This window comes from Callorhinus ursinus, unplaced genomic scaffold (assembly GCF_003265705.2).
Source record: "Callorhinus ursinus isolate GAN/ISIS: 27379988/994484 unplaced genomic scaffold, GSC_fseal_2.0 scaffold1, whole genome shotgun sequence".
Classification (NCBI taxonomy): Eukaryota; Metazoa; Chordata; class Mammalia; order Carnivora; family Otariidae; genus Callorhinus; species Callorhinus ursinus.
In genome coordinates, this window is record NW_027397063.1 from 92,325,655 (window position 1) to 92,348,750 (window position 23,096).

General features: G+C 36.4%; 1 long non-coding RNA gene and 2 pseudogenes across 4 annotated transcripts in view; 1 reads left to right on the forward strand and 2 right to left on the reverse strand.

Moving 5' to 3' along the window:
• Positions 1-23,096, reverse strand: part of LOC141370353 (uncharacterized) — a 471,200-nt gene that overhangs the window by 175,665 nt on the left and 272,439 nt on the right. The gene's annotated exons all lie outside the window — the stretch shown is intronic.
• On the forward strand, positions 4,768-5,289 carry LOC141370313 (large ribosomal subunit protein uL23 pseudogene; annotated as a pseudogene).
• Positions 13,784-14,677, reverse strand: LOC112829920 (ferritin light chain pseudogene; annotated as a pseudogene).

The following is a 23,096-nucleotide window of genomic DNA, read 5'->3' on the forward strand; positions in this document are numbered from 1 at the left end:
TGTGATTATTATATATTGCTATCGCATGTAAGTATATACGAAAATAAATCACCCTAGGACTTCAAATCAAACCCCTCCCTAAAGTATTTTAATGAGACTTGGCAGAGATATGTGTCTTCCAACTCTAGCTTTGTTTAAATTTTAAACTCTTCAAGTTAACTACAATTGGAAAATGTTTGCTTACTTTGTTCAAAGGTCTCACAAGCTCAGCAAATCTTTTTAGAACACAAATTCAACTTTCTGCCTTCCTTTCTGTCTCTGCTACACAGTACTTCAATAGTGTTATTTAACCTTTTACGTTGTCTCTTTTTTAACTACTCATTCTGTGTGTGTGTGTGTGTGTGTGTTAAATATCTTATCCATGCTAAGTAAAATTTGCCTACACATCTGTAACTGTGATTACTCATAACTTAAATGTCAAATCCAGGGCATGTAACTTAACCTTGAGTTATAATATGTTTAAAATAAATGACTATCCACTTACAAAGTTGAAGAATTAAAGTATGTGTTTGTCATTAATAACTTTGAAAAATATTTGGGAATCCCATGCAGGTGACCTGTCATAGTTAATAATAAGTATGCACTGGTCAAACTATTACCTAAATATTTATTTTTGTTGTTCAAAAATTTGAAGCTATTGCTCATATATGCCTTTTAAGTGGTATTATTTAATACTTAAATGCAAAACTTCACATAAACAGTAAAAATATAATATTTTGGGGAGTGTCTTATATAACATAAACCATCTCTTGTAATGAGAATTTGTATTTTCTTTAATCTCAATTAGAATGAAAAGCCAATTCTCCAAGGTTGAATCTCAGTCAGAGCATGTCTTTTATGACCCCCTGCAATAAGTGAATGTACTGATGAAAATGGAAAACACTAGAATGCCCAGATATAGTCCTCTACACAGGTGAAAAGTAATTTTTCTCCACAACCAAAAGTTTATAAATCACATGTTCTACAGAAGTTCGCACTTAGTCACTGATGCCAGTGAAAGCTTGACTGCCTCTACAGATAGTTATTCCAGTGATAAAGCAGCTGCTGGGGGCCATCTTGTAGCATTGTTACTGTTAAAATGGCGGCTGACTACCCAAATTTGATTTACAGTGAGAACTCCCATAAGAAAAAACTCTCAGGACTATGGACTCTGAGAACTGAGGGTTCTCAGAGGGGAGGGGGTGGGGGATGGACTAGCCTGGTGATGGGTATTAAAGAGGGCACATATTGAATGGAGCACTGGGTGTTATACGCAAACAATGAATCATGGAACACCACATCAAAAACTAATGATGTATTGCATGGTGACTAACATAACAAAAGAAAATAAAAAAGAAAAGAAAAAGTTCTCGATAGCTTGGGGCCTTTCTCTGTGCTGCCCCTCCAGCATTAGTGATTCTGGCCACAGTAGACTGGCAACCTCATCACCACATCTGCATAACACTTTAGATTATTGTGGGATGTTCATGCCTTTGTTTTCATTTTACCTAATACGGCATCACAGAAAAACAGAAAGATCTTAGAACTCCTTTCTTTCTCTTTTTTTTTTTTGCTTCCTGTATTTGTTTTTTCCTTTCTGACATTATTAATGCTTCCTATGTACAAGGAACTTGTTTGATATTTAACACTAGTGAACATATGAATAAACATATTAGAGGTTAGCATATAACAGAATCACAAGTAGAAACAGTAACAGAAACATAAGTGAAAAGAATCTCAGTTTATATACCCACAGTACAGGTGTTGCTTTCTCCAGTAGTGAAAGATGTATTCACTTTTCTAAACTTTCTAATTGCAAACTCCTAGCGCTGTCCTGAATAGATATTTTCTTGAAGTTTTAAAGATTACCATAAGCTTATCTAAGTGAATGACATTTTCTACTAAAGAATAATGTTTAATCGGGAGTGATTGCTTTGGGAATATTCCCAATTCACTGTAAAGGCAATTTCCTACTTTTAAAATGTAATACCGTTTTGATGTTCAGCAAGCTAGTTTCTCTAATATTAATATTAATGAATTTGAGATCAGTTTTGTACCTGGAAAATCAATAAAAAGCATAAATGCATTTCACTAAGAAGACTACAAGAATACTCTGTAGCTTATAAAAGATACCTAGAGCCACTGTCTCAAGACCAAAACATGTCAACTGTTAATTTGTTGTACTGTATAAAGTAAGCATTCATAGTCTTTTGTTATTGTTGTTAATAATGTTGCCAATTACAATATTATGATCTTTCTTTGAACACTATAGAATGTGTATACAATACATATTTTACCTATTATAAGTGGACTTTCAGAGAGCAGACGAACACAAACCAACTCAGTAGAAAATCAAAGGCCATTACTTAGGGCTAAACTTTAGGGCTCAAATTTCCCACTGCTGAATGATTTTCTTATACACCTTTCTTTGCAGTAAGAGTACAGTGGTCATATCCTTCTGCTAACCTCTGCTTCCAGGGCTTAATAAAAAGCCTAACTTAGAGTCTGTGTTCAATAAATTTATTTTTTTCAATTAAATCACATGAAATTGGTCATACATAATAACAAATGTTTGAATGAATAAATGAATTTTGAATCAGTTAAAAAGTCACACTTTGATTAATTTTAGCTTCATCGGTACCATTAATATCACTTCAGTTAACTTAAAAAATGAAGACAATTGAATTAAGTTATATCAATATTAATGATTATTTTATTTCCAAATACATTTAATTATATTTATTATGCACTAAAATCATAATAAAAATGCTATGTGCCTTCAGTTGACAGAAAATAATTTTTAATTTGAATAATGAACTTCTACTTCATTTATCTTGTCAGTTCATATTTTCTGTGATAAATTTTTTTTTTTAATTTTTTTATTGTTATGTTAATCACCATATATTACATCATTAGTTTTTGATGCAGTGTTCCATGATTCATTGTTTGTTCATAACACCCAGTGCACCATGCAAAACGTGCCCTCCTCAATACCCATCACCAGGCTAACCCATCCCCCCACCCCCCTACCCTCTAGAACCCTCAGTTTTTCAGAGTCCATCATCTCTCATGGTTCGTCTCCCCCTCTGACATACTCCCCTTTTCTTCCTCTCCTGTTATCTTCTTCTTTTCCTTTTTTCTTAAAATATGTTGCGTTATTGGTTTCAGAAGTACAGATCTGTGATTCAACAGTCTTGCACAATTCACAGCGCTCACCGTAGCACATACCCTCCCCAATGTCTATCACCCAGCCATCCCATCCCTCCCACCCCCAACCACTCCAGTAACACTCAGTTTGTTTCCTGAGATTAAGAATTCCTCATATCAGTGAGGTCATGTTGTGATAAATTTTTTGAAAGCATATGAGCTATAAATGAGATATAGACAACATGTACATTAAATTTTCTTATAAATACAGATATTAATGTTCAAGACATAAGGTCCTGATTAGTTTTTTCATTATTGACTTTCAGAAACATAGAAGCTTTTAATTGGATGATAATGCACAGTGGGAAGGGCTCATTCCTGAAGAAGTGCCTAGAGAATACATCGATGGCATGAATGCATTTCAGGTTTAGTGAGCTGCCTGGAACAGCATTAGAATCAAACACACACAGATCTACCAGCACGAGGCAGGGAGAGGCACAGCCATAAATCAGCCCCTGCAATTATTAAAAGATTATCACTAGAAATTCCCAAAAGTTTGCAACTAGATTTTGAAATACCAGATCTTGATTAACATTTTAAACAGAATTCTAATATTCTACCATTGCCATCACCATTCAGGAGGATGACTCAGAAAGAAAGCAGACCGTGGGCTGCACAGCTGTGCTTTAATACAGACTGGGAAAGAAAAGAAGGATGAGGTGACCTCCCAAAGTTGCTTGCTAAACTAAAATTCAGCTCAACCCTGAAAAAAAAATTTATTTTACAGCTTGCATCTTGTTAGCTTAATTGAGTTCCTCCTTTATTCCAGATAAGCAACAGAGCTCCTCTCTCTCTTTTTTCCATCAGTAAGTTTCAGAACTTCCAAGTTCCTATTTTATTGCTTATTAAATGTTTGTCAAATGAGGAGCTTGCTCAGGCCTGTTAATTGGTATGGCTTCCCATATCCTGTCACATTGAGTTGGCCAGAAACGTAGCAAAATAAAGATCTGCTAATTAGTTGTGTGAGTCTGTTACAAGTGATTTCACAGTGCAAATGTGCACACAAAACATTGAAAATGCTTTCAATTTTCTTCTTCCTTTTTTGAAAATCTTGGTTTTAAAACCTATGCTTAATAGACCCTAGTGACAAAGATATAATACAATAATTTTATGAAGTTTTACCAAAACTGAGATTAAATACATACAGGATATTGAGGAGAATTTATATGATTTAGAAAAGATAGTAACTTAAGCAGAACTATGCAGAGATATAGAATTTTTTAAAAAACATACCAGCTATGTAAGGTGAATTCAAAAGCAATTCATTATGTGAAAAATAAGCAGGGAAATCAAAAGCACTCCTAAGACCTCGGCAAACAATAATAATAATTGAATACCTAAGTTTCAATCCCCAACTTTTTTCCTCAAAGATATAGTGAAATTAGTGATAATGCAGCAGAATAGAATGTGATCCAAAGATCCATTGATTCAATTATCTCTTGCCAGTGTTTATGGCTTCTCTGGGACAGAGGTTCCCAAAATTCTAGTCTCTCGCAGCCGGTGAGTCAATCACAGTGGGCATCAATATGTTGGAGAATCTATTTTTTTTAATAAATAATTTCCTTTTCTGCCCTTTTACGAAGATGGCGCCGAAGGCTAAGAAGGAAGCCCCTGCCCCTCCCAAAGCCGAAGCCAAAGCAAAGGCTTTGAAGGCCAAGAAAGCGGTGCTGAAAGGCGTCCACAGTCACACACAAAAAAAGAAAATCCGCACGTCATCTACGTTCCGACGACCCAAGACACTGCGTCTGCGGAGGTAGCCCAAATATCCTCGAAAGAGCGCCCCCAGGAGAAACAAGCTTGATCACTATGCCATCATCAAGTTCCCCCGACCACTGAGTCAGCCATGAAGAAAATAGAAGACAACAACACACTTGTGTTCATTGTGGATGTCAAGGCCAATAAGCACCAGATCAAACAGGCTGTGAAGAAGCTCTACGACATTGACGTGGCCAAGGTCAACACTTTGATCAGGCCTGATGGAGACAAAAAGGCGTATGTTCACCTGGCTCCTGACTATGATGCTTTGGATGTTGCCAACAAAATTGGAATCATCTAAACTGAGTCCAGCTGGCTAAATCTAAATTAAATTTTTTTCACCAAAAAAAAAAATAATAATAATTTCCTTTTCTTTGAAATAGAAATATATTTTGCATTTTCCTCCTTGATTAAAAAATGCATGTAATCTGCCATACCTTTCTATAGCTGGACTCTAGGAAGAAAAATACAATAAGAACAACTATTAGGCACTTACTGTATGTGAGGCACTACCCTATGAATATTACTATTTTCTTAAAGATTTTATTTATTTATTTATTTGAGAGAGAGAGAGCATGAGTGGGGGTAGGAGCAGAGGGGAGGACGAGAGACAAGCAGACTCTGTGCTGAGCGTGGAGCCCAACATGGGGCTTGATCCCAGGACCCTGAGATCATGACCTGAGCTGAAACCAAGAGCTGGATGCTTAACCAACTAAGCCACCCAGGTGCCCCTAAATATTATTATTTAATGTTTTATTAATCACACATTACTGATATAGAACCTAAAATCAGAGAGGATAAGTAAGTTGTCCAAGGTCACACAGTATAGTAGTATTTGAATCTACACCTGCCTAACTCCAATAATGAGAGCTCATTTTATTGAGAATTTACTATATGCTAGGTGGGTTTCTAAGAATTTTACATACCTAAACACATTAAATCTATACAACAATCCAATGAGATAGGAAATGTTATTGCTTCTATTTCACAGATGAGGAAACAGAGGCACAGGAAGGCAGTGACATGCCCACCTTTATACATTTAGAAGGGCCAGAGCCAACGTATGAACATAGGCAGTCTGGCTAAAGAATCATCTCTGGGCCATCTTGCTCTCTAGTCACTCATGTTTTTACTCCCACGTTATTGTGAAATAATTAAAAATTTAAACTTTTCTGAGATTCAAATGCTTATTTTCAGGAACATTTGATACAGCTGTAGGTAGAGCTATTTATGCAGTATAACTTAAGGGGCTCTCGAAAGACTCAAACTATATAAATCAGATTTTTAGTCTTACCTCCTCAGAAGGCTTCAGAATACAGCAGAAAAAAATACAGGTTTTGGTGCTTATACAAAAGAAAAAAGTTTAAAAATATCTTCCTTCGTCTCCTTCTGCCATAGCTCTACTATAAATTAATTTTTTTTATCACCTTTTAATATATACATCACTCAAATCTAAGAAGCTCAAAGACAGCGAGGGGAAAAGGGAACTAGATTCCAAGACTTCATATTATTTCATTTAACTATCAACAGTTACTGCTCTCCTCATTCTCCAAATTCTATAAGTGGGTATTTTTACCTTCTGCATTTTACAAATTGTAAAATTAAATATCAAAGAGTTAGATATTTTACCAGATAAAATAGATTAGGTACCCAAACCTGTTTCTTCTTTATACCCAGAAGCCTTCTGAAATGGAGTCGGGACTACCAGCCCGATTCATGTAGGAAATGAATACAAACAGATACCTTTCTTTTTGTTAAAGTGAAATCTTTAAAATAATGGGAACTTTGATGCTTATAGAGCAGGAGATAACTTTAAAAACAAGCATAATACAGGTTATGAAGTGCCTATTTTCCCATTTATTTAAGATTTGTGTTTACTGAAATTATTTTGTTCAGTGATAGTGTTGCTTAGTCGTATTAGTGCCTTCGTATTTTACATCATCTCATTTAAATTTCACAAAAGCTTGTAGAAAAAACACGATGTAATATTATACCATATTTACAAATGACCTATCTGGGCTGTGTGAAGGGACTCTCTGAGATGATGATAATGTGTATGTGTTGATACAGATTTGGGTTATACATGAGTATGCATTCTTGAAAAATTTTGTAAATATACAGTTAAAATTTATGCATTTGTCTGTAAAACTTAACTTCATAAGACTGAAAACTACCTACATATAAGTACTAAGCTTTAAATACTGATATACACATGAGAGTATTTAAGGGGAAATGTACTTAAGTCTGCTACTTACTTTGTATATAAAATATCGTGAATTGATGGATGAATTGAGGAAGGAATAGACAAATCTGTGACAAAACAAGCATAGCAAAATGTTAATGGTATCTAGGTGATGAATATGTGGATGATCATCATCAAATGCCTATAACTTTTCTATATATTTTTCTGAGAAAAATTTGGGGAATCCCACTCTTTAATGTGAGAAAATTTAGTATGAGATTTCTCTACTTAAAAATTTATCATCAAATTTTACCTTCAGATGATTGAGATTTGTGATTTCTCAAGAAAACTCTTAGGCAGTGTCTGGGTTCTCTCCTGGTATTATTTATAAAACAAATACCATTGGCTCCTACTTGTTTAAGCAGTGTTCTAGGTGCTGCAGACACGAGGGGAACTAGAGCCGGCCCAACTGCATAGAACTTACAATCTAGTGCAGGGCATAAATGTTCATACAGGTGCTATGATGAGAGCAATGAGGATGACAGCCTACTCCATCAGACCTCACCTGGCTGACATCTTTAGGAAAGTCTGCCTGGAAGGAGTCTCTGGTCCAAGATGTGCAGCATGAGTAGGAATTTACATGAACAAGGGCACATGTGTCAAGAGCCCCGGAACCTGAGGAGCACAGAATATTTGAGGCATTGCAAGAAGGTCAAAGTGACCAGCCTGGCAGAAAGCAAGTAGAAAAAATCTGCCAGATGGAGCTGGAGAAGTGAGGGGGGGGAGGGTGGCCCTTAGGCAATTCTTGCTATTCAGTTTACACTGCCATATCTGATACTTAAACAGATAGCCTCTGAGAATTTAATATCCAGAGAGATTCCATGGGATTCTGGGAAAATTGCACCACAATGAGTCCATGCTGCTCATACCCCTCCAACTCTAGTTTAATAATTAGTTACTTCTATGGAGATAAGCCATCTCTGGGTCTAAAGGGGGGTGTAGAGGGTTCAAGTGAGAATTTTTGCTCTGCCAGAATCCAGGATGGCAAGAGCTAGTAAGGGATTTTCATTCCTCCTATTCCCAGATCTTGAAATGAGGGAAGAGACTTGCCATTGAGAATTCTGAAGTAAGGATTAGTGTGAGATTTAGAAAGAGAGAGAGAGAGAGAAAATATCAATGAATGAGAGTGAATTTTACATGAGAATCTGTGGGCCCCAGAGGGAAAGCCTCCATTCATCTACACTCTGCCTTTGGGAAACTAGGAAAAGGCCTACTTTAGATGGATGATTAGAAATAAAATATGTCCTCTGGGCAGACAGCTTGGTAGCCAGATGGTGCCTATTGTGTAGAAAACTATATACCCCTTCTTCCAGGTGGACATAGCCTGTTCATCATGTGCAGTCAGGGAGCAGAACATGAGTTGGACTTTGGCCTGGAATTTTTTTTTTCTTTGCAAAACTGATTATAAGTTGCCATCTTGCGCTTAGTGGAAAATAAGCTAAATATCCAAGAGTATCTTTGGGGGTGATCTGGCTATCAGAGAGCCGCAGAGAGCTGAAAAGGTCAACAGCTTCAACCTGAATTGTGAGGGCTTGAGGGTGACAGCTTTTGCAGCTGAATCTATGACAGAGAAATGGCAATTTGCATGTCTGTAGGCAGCCTGCCCCCAGGGCGAGATGCTAGTGCTGCCTTTACTTAAAAGATCCCCTCCTGCATGAAGTATCTCAGCAGTGAAGCATGAACCCTAGGGAGGAAGCCAAAATAGGAAAGCGAGCTAGCAGACAAATCATAAGGGCTGCTCCAATTAGAATGTAACTGTATGATGAGACAGTTAATGCCCTGAAAAAAAAGAATCACAAGGGCATTGGCTCAATTGGTATTAAAAAAAAAAAAACTTTCTGAACATTGAAAACGTTGTTTTAGAATTTATTCTAGAGATAAAAAAAATATTCTAGAGATGGACTGAAGGAAAAGATGATCATGTTTGAGCCCTGATTTATAGAATTGAGAGACTGAGGATCTGAGGTGGAGATCATGAAGGGAAAGATTTTGCAGGCAGAATTGAGAAATAAATTCACGAAAATAAAAAGCAAGTGATGGCAGAGAGATAAGACTTAAAACAAAAAAGCCCAAGAATAGATAAAAACATTTAAGATGGCAAAGGGGGATATTCTATGATGGCAAAATGCTTAATTTATGAAGAATATAAACACTGTAACAAATAAACAACAGCTTATTAACATATTAATCCAGATACTATTATAAATGCAGTTAGAACAGGATAAACATGAAATAGTGGGAACATTTTAATAACTGTTCCAAAATCTGACAGAACTAGCAGCTAAAAACAAGCACAGATATAGAGGAATTGAATAAATAAAATCATCAAACTCTACTTAGTAAATCAATAAAACAAAGAATATATATTTTGGTTTGCCATGAAAATATGCCAAATTTCTATTTTTTATTTTTTTTAAGATTTTATTTTATTTATTTGACAGAGAGATAGAGAGCACAAGTAAGCAGAGAGGCAGGCACGAGGGAGAAGCAGGCTCTCTGCTGAGCAGGGAGCCTGACTCGGGGCTTGATCCCAGGACTCCAGGATCATGACCTAAGCCAAAGGCAGCCGCTTAACCGACTGAGCCACCCAGGCGCCCCGTCATGAAAATATGCCAAATTTTTAAAGAAGACTACGTACTTAGCACAAATAACTACCAAAAAATTTAAAAAGTAAAGCCACAGTTCACAAGCATACTCCAAAATTTAGAAATAAAAAATAAATGTTAACCTCAAACACCTTCTTTGAAAATTAAGAAACATAATTTTAAATATATTGGTTCAAAGAATAAAGTAAAAAACTGAAATTACATATTATCTAGAAAACAATGAGGATAAAATAATCAAAATATTGATTATATAGCAAACTACACCTTCAAAAAAATGTCTACAACATTAAAGGCATATTAAAGAAAAGAACTACTCAAACTTAAGATGCTTTTTAAAGTATGCACAAAAAGAAATAAAAGAAAGTAGGAAAGAAGAAATGATAAATAAGTTAAAATTAAAGAAATACAAAAACAAAAGAAAGGCCAAAAAAAAAAAAGCTGCTACTTTGGTTCTATTTTATTACCTTTTTATTTTATATATTTAGTTTTTATTTGATTTGATTTATTTTATATATCTGAGTCTATATTATTATTATCTCAATAAAGTATATATCAAATAAATAGGGAAACAAACCTAGAGGGCAAAGCATCCAAAATCAGAAATGGAAAGGAGCTCTGGCAACAATACATAATCAATCCACTCACATCATCCCTTAATAATAACATGCCCAGGACTGGATTATAAAGTTCCATGATCATGCTAACCTCTCTCCATTGACTTCACTACTGGAGACTGATCTAGGCACAGAGGATATTTGCATCCTTTAGGAGACCTGAGGTTAAGGAGTATCCCTACATTTTTGCCTTTCAGGGATTTTCCCCAAATTCTTCCAAGTTTAGAAATCGTTTTAACAAACTAGAAACTGGGTAACTTTACATGCCCTTAAATTTAATTTTGAGAATGAATACTTTATCTTTCTAATGCCTTGTGATGTGTCAAGTGCCCTGCCTTTTAAAAAGTTGCTACTGATACCTTAATCTGTAGAAAATGTATGAGTTTTTCAAAATGCTTTTCACAGGTATTTTCTCATTTCATCTTGACAGCAGCCTTGTGAACCAGGCAACAACCTTGGAACCCTATTTTTTATTTTTCACAGGGAGAAAACAGAGACCCAGCAGAAACCGAAATCGGGAGATTTTTCCATCATAGCACACTTTGCCTCACTTCCTTTTTTCCCCTTATTTCCATCATCATTTTAAATAACTGTGTCATTCTTAGTGTAACCATGCGGGCCGTTAGATGCTATCCCTGCCACTCACAGCATGACCTATAATCAAGCGATATATATTCGACTATATGTGCCTTATATAGGTTATTTTATCCTTTGCAAGTTGTTTCCAAATTCCCATTTTCATAACAATGATAAATGTAATTCTCACTATTTGCTTTCTAATTAAATCACAACCTCTGTTTTAACTCATCTCTCTTCATTTCACATTTTGCCCTCTACACATAGACCTAGAATTTCTTGCTATTGATTTATCACATGAATTATTTCTTGCAAGCTGATTTATCACTTTTTAAGACCACACTCTCTGCTTATCTACCCTGCTCCCAATTTTTCAGTAAGATAAACACACACAAGAAAGGATGAGAGAAAGAGAGAGAAATAAGAAGGAAGAAAAAAAGAAAGAAATAAAACTCTTGACAAAACCTTCTCTCAGTCTCTCAGATGAAGTCAGTCACTCCGTCCTGTGGACTAAACACATTTCTAAAATATCTTTGCAACAGAATTTTTATTTTATAATCTCTTTTCTCTTGAGTTACCCATAAGTTTGTTAAAGGAATACTCATAGCCTCCAACCCCAAGCCAGGGAAGTCACAAAGTTTACAAGCTTTTGAGTTTGTAAATCTGTTTGGGTAGATTTTTCTAGGATCTTGGCTGTTAGGAAATCTTGAGCTGGTTCTGACTAGCACCAGCTATATACTAATTCCGAAAACTGGTGAAGAGGGAAAACCCCATCCCTCATCTCACATCTCCTTATGGATTGGGGATGGAGATACTTAAAAATGCCTTGGGGTCTGAAGATGAAAGGCAATCCAGAGTGGACAGTTTAAGTAGAATGAGCATATTTTTGAGGTCACTCCTGCTAGACAATCCCAGGTAACTTAAGGGCAGCTCTAGATGTGCTACTTCACTAGAATGACATCAACCCAGATTTCAATTTCATACACACATTTCTGATCAAGAACTATTTGGGTGGGATTGCAAACTGAGGAATACAAGAAGAACATAGAACAAAAGCTTGGAAGACAGAAAATCCCAGGTAGATTTGGAGAGTAAAAAGATTCTAACTGCACAAAAGAAAAAGATATTTAATGGGGACTAATTTCTATTTGCTAAGGTAAAAATGATAGATTAGGAAGGGCCATGAATGCTATGAAATAGCACATCAGTAGGGGGCTGACAAAACTGCAGCCATTCTTTACGAAGATTATTTAAAAAGTAACATGTATGATAGACTGGGGGATAAGACACAGAGGAAAACCAATTGTGAAGTTACTATAATAAAGCAGTTAAGAGAAACTAGGACAGTTACTAGAAGACTAGAAAAACAAAGATATGTATGAGAAATATTCCAAAGATGGACCCTAGTGGTTTTGCAACAACTCCATGCAGTTACAATCAAACTCCCTCATGTTGCAAAAGAAGTTCCGGAAGAGGTGGGTCTCCACTTTCTTATCCAAAGACCTTCGTTGAATATTCTTGATTAGAAATCTATCACTGGGTGCCTGGGTGGCTCAGTTGGTTAAGCGACTGCCTTCGGCTCAGGTCATGATCCCAGAGTCCCGGGATCGAGTCCCACATTGGGCTCCCTGCTCAGCAGGGAGTCTGCTTCTCCCTCTGACCCTCTTCCCTCTCGTGCTCTCTATCTCTCATTCTCTCTCTCTAAAATAAATAAATAAAATCTTTAAAAAAAAAAGAAATCTATCACTATTGGAAAGCTGTCAAATCAGTGGTAAGCTCTCTGATTTCCAAGTTTAGCAAGTATCACACCTTTATACATATAAGCACCTTTTAAATAATATATCTATTAATTCAATAAATATTTGTCAACTATTTATTACATGCTAATATACTTTTATAGACCCTGGGGATATAGCAGCAGTGAACAAAACAATTATTTTGTGCCATCATTCAGTGTACTTTCTAGGAGAGCAAAACAGATAATACATTTATATATATTTATATATATGTGTATATATATATATCAAATAAAAATAAAATAGTATACTAGATGTTGATAAGAACTAGTGATCACTATCCAATAGTGATAAGAACTATGGAAAAAATAAAGCAGGAAAAGGTGATAGTGTAGGTCAGGGAGGTGGAGAGTTGCTATTTCAAACAGGCCAGGGAAGGCCTCAATCAATGAAAGATGACCTTTAAGTAAGGACCTGAAGGAGAGGAGGAAGTGAACTATGTGGGTGCAGGGGACAAAGGAGTTCCAATAAAGGGACCAGCCAGTACAAAGCCCCTAGACAGAAGTGGACCTACCACATTCAAACAAGTACAGAGACGACAATATGGCTGAAAAAAGGAGGGTAGGAAAAAATATTAGTAGGAGGTGGGGTTAGAGATATCTTAGTTCCAAATCATGTAGGACATTATAGGTCACTGTAAAGCTTGGGGTTCAGCTTTTATTCTGGTGGAGAAGAGATTCCATTAGAGGGTTTTGGGCAGAGGAGGAACTGGATGTGACTTAAGTTCTAAAAGGATGATTCTGTCTGCTGCAGATACTGGATTTTGGGGAGTGGGGTGGAAAGCAGGGAGATTAGCTGGGAGGCTATTGCAAAGATAGGGTAATAAAGGGATGCCATTGACTTAAACCAGGAAAATAGTGGTGGAGGTGATGAGAAATGGTCCAGTTCTATATCTCTGTTGGATAATAGAAAAGAAAAAAAAAGCAAAATCTCCTTAGCCCCGGTTATTCGTGAGCAATGTTCTTTTAGCTCTAGCTAAATGTTCTTTTAGCAATGTTCTTTTAGCTCTTTTTTTTTTTTTTTGCTGCAAAAAGCTTTATTGTTTCCACTTGGTCCACGTCTTGGGAGAGGGCTCCAGGGTGGTTAAAAAGCTGCCTCGTGGCTGCAGGGAGAGGCTGAGGCACAAGCTCTGGCACCAGGGGGCTGTCAGAGGGGCCCCCTCAAAGGCTGCTGGTCTCCAGAGGCTCCTAGTCGTGCTTGAGAATGAGCCTCTAGAAGAGATACTCGCTCAGTCCAGCCTGGGGGCCGGCCAGCCTGCAGAGGTTAGTCAGGTGGTCGCCCATCTTCTTGATGAGTTTCACCTCCTCATCTAGGAAGTGGTTCTCCAGGAAGTCACAGAGATGGGGGTCTGCGTGGGCAGAACCCAGGGCATGCAGATCCAAAAGGGCCTGGTTCAGGCTTTTCTCCAGAACCAGGGCAGCTTCCATGGCGTCCAGGGTTTTCCCCCACTTGGGACGGCTTCTGGACGTTCTGGAAGAGGGCGCGGCCGCCACGCTGGTTTTGCATCTTCAAGAGACGCTCGGCGCCCTCGCGCTTCTCCTCAGCCAAGTCGCGGAAGAAGTGGCCCACATCTTCCAGAGCCACATCGTCACGGTCGAAATAGAAGCCCAGAGAGAGGTAGGTGTAGGAGGCCCGCAGATGCATGTTGACCAGGTGGTTGACAGCGGCCTCCACCTCGGTGGAATAATTCTGACGAATCTGGGAGCTCATGGTTGATTGGTGGTAAGGTAAGCTTGAAACTGGCTGTTGGCTGGTCCCGGAGGCAGCGGGTGGCCAAGAAGATGGCTCCCAAGGTTGCGACTGGAAAAGAGGTTGGAGAGTGGTCGTTGGCTGGTTGGAGGGGCGTCCCTGGGTCTGTTCCGTCCAAACACTGCTGAAGCAAGAAACAGATCCGCAGGACCGCCAGGCGCACTGCTTTCTTTTTTTTTAATTTTTAAATATAGATTTATTTTCAATATTCAGGGAGTATATTATTTAGAGAAAGCTTCAGTGATTTTAAGAAAACATTTGAGGACTGCTTACAGTTATTTCTTTTGTCAACAATTCTTTTTGTTCAATTATCATGCCCCAGTAGATTTGTCTATTATGTGTAGAGAATAAAGGATATAGGTATAAAGGTATAAAGAGGAATATTTTGGCCTTAAAATGAATTTTAATTTAAAAATTCATTTTAAGACAGATTGTTGAGGGGCGCCTGGGTGGCTCAGTTGGTTAAGCGACTGCTTTCGGCTCAGGTCATGATCCTGGAGTCCCAGGATCGAGTCCCGCATCGGGCTCCCTGCTCAGCAGGGAGTCTGCTTCTCCCTCTGACCCTCCCCTCTCTCATGCTCTCTCTCTCTCTATCTCATTCTCTCTCTCAAATAAATAAATAAATAAAATCTTAAAAAAAAAAAAAAGACAGATTGTTGGGTCCTAGTCAGTGCTCCACAGTCTCTAAATTTGTTAAGCTTGCACCTAAACATAGATTAACCCTGGCCAAATTGATATCTGCATATCAATCAGTAAGACATCTCCCTTTTCCAGGGATACTCCAACATTCATGTGCATATCCAAAGCTTTTCCAGCTGGTTCATCCTTTATGCTTAGAACTCTCTTTTGCCTGTGTTTCACATTTAGTACAGATGCATTTAACTCAAATATGTAAAGAAAATGACAGACTGATATCTAGAGGAATAGTGTCTGTTCTAAAAGTTTCTAAAATGCAAAACCAATTTTTAAGTTTAAAATAAATCTTGCCAAGAGGTTAATATCAAAAATATGTAGGGGTGCCTGGGTGGCTCAGTCGGTTAAGACTCTGACTCTTGGTTTTGGTTCAGGTCATGATCTCAGGCTTGTGAGATCGAGCCCTGCAATGAGTTCCATGCTGGGTGTGGAGCCTGCCTAAGATTCTCTCTCTGCCCCTTCCCTCTTCCTCTTTTAAATATATATATATTTAAAACTCCTAAAACTCAATAGCCAAAAAAACAAACAAACAAAAAAGCAAGCAATCTGATTTTAAAACGGGCAGATTTGAATAGACATTTTTCCGAAGACATAAAAGATGGCCAACAGGCCCATGAAAAGATGTCCAACATCACTAATCATCAAGGAAATGCAAATCAAACTAATCAAACTCCTCAAACTAATATGTTATATGTTGATTATATGTCAATAAAAAAATGAAGTTTGTTGATGTCACTGATATGAACTGCACATTGTGATTAATGAACAGCAAGCACACATACTTAAAGAGGCAACTAATTCTGTACCACTTCTGGGCTTAAGCAAGAAAAAGCTTAAGAAAAATTAATATTTATAAGGCTAATTTTAAAGTGCAATATTAATATGCATTTTTACATAAAGTGAAAATCTAATAATGTATAAATTTTTCATTGACTTCAGTTGTGTACTTTACTTAAAGGAACAGTTAAGAGACCCTCTTGTACTGATGAATACCAAGGACTTGAGCAAGTTTATTAATTGAAAGCATTTGTTTGAGTTTCAGTTCCAGGTACCAGAGTAAGCACACTCCATCATGTCTTCCCCTCAATGAAGCTATAAAATCTGCGCAGAAGGTATGAAATTGCTATTTGAGGATTCTGAAAATTCAGTAGTAGCAGGTAGATTGGTGAAGAAGATGGCAATGTGAAATATCAAGGAATCAGTGTTAAGTCTATCACTTTTCTTTTTCTCCAGCGTGCCCAGCCTAAAGTCATGTAGCTCTAAACCTGGAAGTGGGTACTGGATGCAGACAGAGAGCTCTAGCAGAGGTTCTCTAGTCCTGATTCCAAACAATCCTGTAGGTGCAGCAGTACCATCTGCCCTGGGACCCTGTAGGAACCAAAATTATCAGAGTAGATTCTCCCCGTCCAATCAGTACAACCGTGGTCCCAAAAGCCTGGGCTGAATTATCTTCGAAATTTTTCCTTGCAATTTTTTCTTAGCCTCAGATGTTGGCAAAGCCAGAGAAGTATGTACCAGGGTGGGGCAACCTTTCTGGCAAAAGGTCTGAAAAGGGAAGCCCTAGGGAACCAGAAAGAACTGGGGAAATTGCAGAGGGCTCAAGAAAGCAAACCCATAAAGTTACTTATAAAATTCCTGGGCTCCTTTTCCAGAGCTGTACATGCATGATTCTGATCCTAGTCAGCAAACTAAGTCTTTGAGAACTGAAGTAATAGAAAACCTCCCTGGCCCATAAGGGTCACTGAGTGAATAGCTCTGCACTGAGGGAATAGTACTGCACAGGCTTTAACTGAACTGACATTGAAACCACAGTCATACTAAATGCCAACTGAGCTAGCATTTGTTTTCTACAAAGAAGGGATCATATTTTGCTGTATACTTTGCAAAAATAAAAAATACTTTCTTAATGGTGAATAGCAAAGGCTAACATCATAGTTACTCAGTGACAATGAAGCTGCTATTATTTGGTAAGATTTACTCTGTGACTATAGTAGTTCATAGTGTTCACCTTTTATCTGTTAAAATGTTCACTTTTCCTCATTTATTTTTAAATAAAAATGCATACCTATTAAGCAATATTAGAAAATGTATATATACTTCAAAAAAAGGAAAAATTATCTAAAGATTTCTCACCCATTTGCTTCCAGTCTTATTTTTTCTGTACAAAAGTTTCGCTTATTTTATTATTTCTAAAAATTACTTTTACAGCAAAGATCATTTATAAGTATTTTCTGGTTGATGTTATTTTTATTTTAGATATAACCCCTGTAGAGTATTGCATACAAGTTGTTCCCATTTCAAGTAGTCATGACAGGAAAAATTTTTTAGCAAATACTTTTTCATATTTGTGCCTCTCTTTACTAACAGATGTATTGAGGCATAATTGACATGCAGTAAGTTGCACCTAAAGTGTACAATTTGGTAAGTTTTGACATATGTATACACTTTTTGTACCACCACCACAATCAAGACAGTGAATATATACAACAGCCCTCCAAACTGTCCCCTTTTAATGCTGCCCTCCTGGTCCTCAGTCCCTTCTCTAGGCAACTAATGATCTGCTTTCTGGTACTACAGATTAGTCTACATTTTCTGGAGTAAGGTATATTTTAAGATAAATTTACAAAATATAATTTACCATGGCATATTTTATCAAATTGGCAATTAAGGAGCTGATAGTATCAAAGTTGTTTTCCAAGAGTCTCTATCAACTCACTTCTCCAACAACTGACCAAAAATGTTTGTTTTTGCACACCCTTGCCAAAACTGTGTTATATTAAACTTATTGAGCTTTTCTGTTCTAAAGGAAAAAATAAAGTTGTTTTGCTATTGTTTTCATTTATTTTCATTGGCTTAAGAGTGAAGAGAGATTTTGTTTCATGCGTATTGGTAACAGATGTTTATACTTGTAAAAATTTCTTGTTCATGTCATTCACTTAGCTTTGTACTGGGATGCACACTTTTTTAATTAATAAGAGCATTTTGATTTTACAAAATTAAGCTCTTTGTTGTTATAGATGTTTTAACTGCTTTTTAAAAATCATTTTTTTTCTTCTGACAGAATAAAAATTCTAAGATTAGTATATAATAAAGGTATCATATCAATTCAGTGGGAACAAAAGATCAATTTTTTTCATAAGAAGTTTGGGCATAACTGACATTCATTTTATAAGCAAGCAAATAAACAAGTAGGAAAAGTTCATTCCATAACTACATGGCATCTCCACAAATAAAGTCCAGATGCATCCAAAAAAAAAAAAATCACAAGTGTACTGGAAGAACATTGGTAAATGTGCTTATAATCACAGAGTAGAAGGTTAATCTAAGAAAAAAACACAAAAGTCATATGATAAAAACCATGCTTATATAAATACTGAACATTTCTGTTTTCAAAAATACTTATAATCTTTAAGTGATCAATACATGCAGTTCATAAATTTGACTAGATCTGGTCATACAAAAATTTACACATACACACAGTGCTATTTTCCTATAATTTTTATATTCTATTTATTCTGCTTGTATATTTAAATGGGATTTTTAGCAATAAATTACAGCAATATATTTTGTGATTAAATCAATATTTATAAAATAAATGATGACTTCACTCTTAGAGCATATTATATAATCTGAAAAAAATCATAATTTTAACTAGAACAAAGCTGATCATTCATGTATTTTCAAGAATTCCTATAAAGCTCTTTGTAGCAATTACTGCTGTTAGAACAATCTTCCAAAGAAGATATTGTTTGACAAATTAATAAGTGAGAAGAGTCAACTAATATTCAAAGCAGAGGTGATAGATGAGCATATATACATTTAAAATTTTTCAATAGTAAATTTAAGATGTGAAATTTATTAACATTTTATCTCAAATATGTTCTCAAAAATATATTCAGTTTTTTAAATTTAATTTTATTATGTTATGTTAATCACCATACATTACATCATTAGTTTTTTATGTTGTAGCCCATGATTCATTGTTTGCATATAACACCCAGTGCTCCACGCAGAATGTGCCCTCTTTAATACCCATCACCAGGCTAACCCATCCCCCCACCCCCTTCCCCTCTAGAACCCTCAGTTTGTTTCTCAGAGTCCATCGTCTCTCATGGTTCGTCTTCCCCTCTGATTTCCCCCCCTTCATTTTTCCTTTCCTACTATCTTCTCTCTCTCTCTTTTTTTTTTAACATATTATTTGTTTCAGAGGTACAGGTCTGTGAATGACAAAACTTTAATGTAATATTCTAATTTAAAACTGAATACAGTTTCAGTACAGTACATTTTCAAAATACCTAACAGTATTAAATTAAATTTCACTAAAAAAATTGTCAATGTCTGAAACACCTGGCTGGGAATGACTTATGAATATTTCAGGATATTCTATTAATCACATATCTATTTTCATTATGTATTTCCTATAAATAGTATTCAAAGTAAGCACAACTTGAAACATTTGGCATGGAAAGTCTAGCTAATCAAACCATTTAAAGTCACTTTCATTACTTCTTTAAAAATGCTAACATCTTATTTTGATGTGTAGAGTAAAGGGGTGTTAAAATCTTAAATTATTATCACAACTAAGATTATGATATGTGGTCCAAATTTAATTAATATTGAGCCCACCGTACTCTGGATATAACTTCATTGATTATTCTTGTCCATGCTAAGTGGAGAGACGAAAAGACAGTGCTCTCTTTTGTTTTGTTTTGTTTTTTGTTTTAGAGAGAGAGTGCACAGGTGCACCCATGAGCTGCAGAGGGGATGGGCAGAGGGAGAGGGAGAGAGAAAATTTTAAGCAGGCTCCGCCTGCGCTCATGACCCTGAGATCATGACCTGAGCCAAAATCAAGAGTCTGACACTTAACCAACTGAGCCACCCATGTGCCCCCAGAAGACAGTGCTTTTAAAATTGCTAGGAAAAGCTTCATGATGAAATTGTTAGAGGCATTGTATGTTCCAAGAAACTTGACTCTCTCCATAGTGCTTCCAGTTATGAGAGGATAAAAGGAGCAGTATATGTAGGTGGGGTGGTGGAGTAAGCCTGTATTATTCACAGGGGCCACATTGAAGGCTCTGAATGCAAAGCAAAAAAAAAGTTTTGATTTTTTACCTATAAGGCCGATATATCTTAACATTTTAAAAACCATGCTTTCTATTTTTTAAGGCTGAATAATATTTCATTGTATAAACTTTTATCTATTCATCTGTAGAAGGATATTTAGATGGTTTTCACATGTTAGCTATTGTGAATTGTGCTGCAATGAACATGGGAGTGCTGGTATCTTTTCAAAATCTTGATTTCAATTATTTTGAATAAATACCCAGAAATGGGGATGCTGGATTATATGGTAGTCCTATGTTTTAATTTTTTGAAGAACCTCCATACTCTTTTTAAGAGTGGTAGTACTATTTTACATTCCTACCCACAGTACACAGGGTTCCAATTTTCCCACATCTTCACCAACACTTGTTGTCTTCTGTTTGTTGGTTTTTAACATAGCCCTCCCAAGGAAATTCTGCAATATGTAACATCATGGATGAATCTTGAAGACATTATGCTAAGTGAAATAAGCCAGTCACATAAAGATACATACTACATGATTCCATTTACATGAGGTATCTAAAGTAGTCAGTCATAGAATTAGCAAGTAGAATGGTGGTTGCCAAGGGTTGGGAGGGAAGGGAGAGAAAGAGAATTACTAATCCATCAGCATAAGGTTTTAGTTAAGCAAGATGATTAAATTCTAGAGATCTGCTGTACAATACTGTATAGATAGTCACCAATACTATATGGTACACTTAAAATTTTATTTTATTTGTTTTTTTAAAGATTTAATTTATTTATTTGACAGAGAGAGAGAGAGAGAGCACAAGTAGGGGAAGCAGCAGAGGGAGGGGGAAAAGCAGGTTCCCCACTGAGCAGAGAGCCCAACATGGGGCTCGATCCCAGGACCCTGAGATCATGACCTGAGCTGAAGGCAGATGCTTAACTGACTGAGCCACCCAGGTACCCCACACTTAAAATTTTATTAAGAAGGTAAATGCCACTAAATATTTTTATCACAATAAAATTAAATTAAAATTAAGAAAAGAAAAAAAAAAGTTTCCTTTGTTTTGTTTTGTTTTGCTTGCCCATCTTCTACATTTCCCTACCAGGCAAAAAAAAATTATGTTTTTTCAGTAGTTTGTATGAAGAAAATAATAGATGTACTGAACATGCTTCTTTATGTTATATACCGCCAACTCCTTCCCCTGATTTCCTGGGGATGAGAAACTTCTCTCCATCTCCCAGAGTTAAGAATCTTTGCTACAGCCTTGGGGATACTATCATTTGTTGAACAGATATTAGGTATTACTATGTACATTTAACTGAGGATTTTGAAGAGGACAGAAATATGAGCAGATAGATGTGGTCAGCATATTTTTCTGGCAGCACTTGATGGAAGGACTACAAGGAAGATCATTAACTGTCACACAGGTACACAGAGAAGAATGAAACAATATGGAAAATACCAGCAATACAAATATAGAAGATATTATGGAAGAAGTAACTGTGATTGAGGTTAAAATTGAAAATCTTGGTCTGGGTATTCAAAACAAAACTTCAAGAGCATGTGTTTTGGTGGTAAAACTATGTTGGGTCTCCAAGAGCAGATGAGTTTCTGAGTATCACCATATTGCTTACTGTGTTACTGGGCTGGTTACAAGTTTGTAACACTGGGTACAGTGAGAAGGAATATAGGTCTTGATTACTCTTTCCAGTTAGTTCTCACAACCCCCTATAACAAGATAAACATTTTATGCACGATCTGGCTTAACTGGAAATGTATCACCTTAGATGAATCAAAGTTCTCATCTGTGTTCCCTGTCCTTCTTAACTCACTGCCTCCACTATATGCCTCCATACAGTGCCAGACCTCAGAATTCAGCAGTGACCTGAAAAGGGAGCCTAAAGGGGAGGATGGAAAGGGCTTCACCAGCTGGATGTAGAAAAGGCCATAGGTTCATGGGTAAGCAATTGTCCCCCGGTCTCCACTACCTGAAGAATAGCCTAACTATCTCCACAATTATTCCTTGAGGCTTCATGATTTCCTTTACTGTGTTTTTTACCTGTAAGGATGACTTTGCCATTCATTTGGAGCCATGTGATCACCAGGCAGTATACTGAGGTGATGAGAAGCACTGAAGATTGACTATCTCCTACCTAAACATGTTATTTTTTTGGTTTTTCTACAGCCTAGGAAGTTAAAGAGGAAATGATATTTACCTTGACTAGAGTCTGGTTTATGTTAATATTTCTATTATAAACCCTTTGGAAGGCTATTAAATATGTCATTAAATTTATTAAGGTACAAAGCAAGCAAAAGTTTTATATACTTTTGGTTTATAATTAAAAAAAATTTTCCATTTTATATTGTCTTAAATTGATTGATCAATATTTTAGATTTTTTTCATTCATACAAGAAAAATGGTGCTATATTTTAAAGTATACATAGAAATAAAATGCTTTGGGACAATATCACAAATCTGTATAATAACCTTGGGTGAAATACTACTTTTAATTTCCCTTAAAATCATAGTGAGCTACTTTAGAATTTATAATATTGATAAGTTTGCTTAAAGGACAGAAAGAAGGCATATAGGGGAAAGTACCTTGCCACATGAAGTCTTTATCCTGAGTGATTCTACATATATATATGCTTAAAAAGAAACTTAGAGATCCATCTTAACCTCTCCTAGCCTTGATTCTTCCATGTATAAAATGAGAATGATAATGGTACTCCAAAAAGCATAGCTATTATGTTCTCTTACACATATTTTTTTTGGTATGAGGAAGCATGTAAAAGTGATAACTGAAAATCAGTGAATTAGCTCTA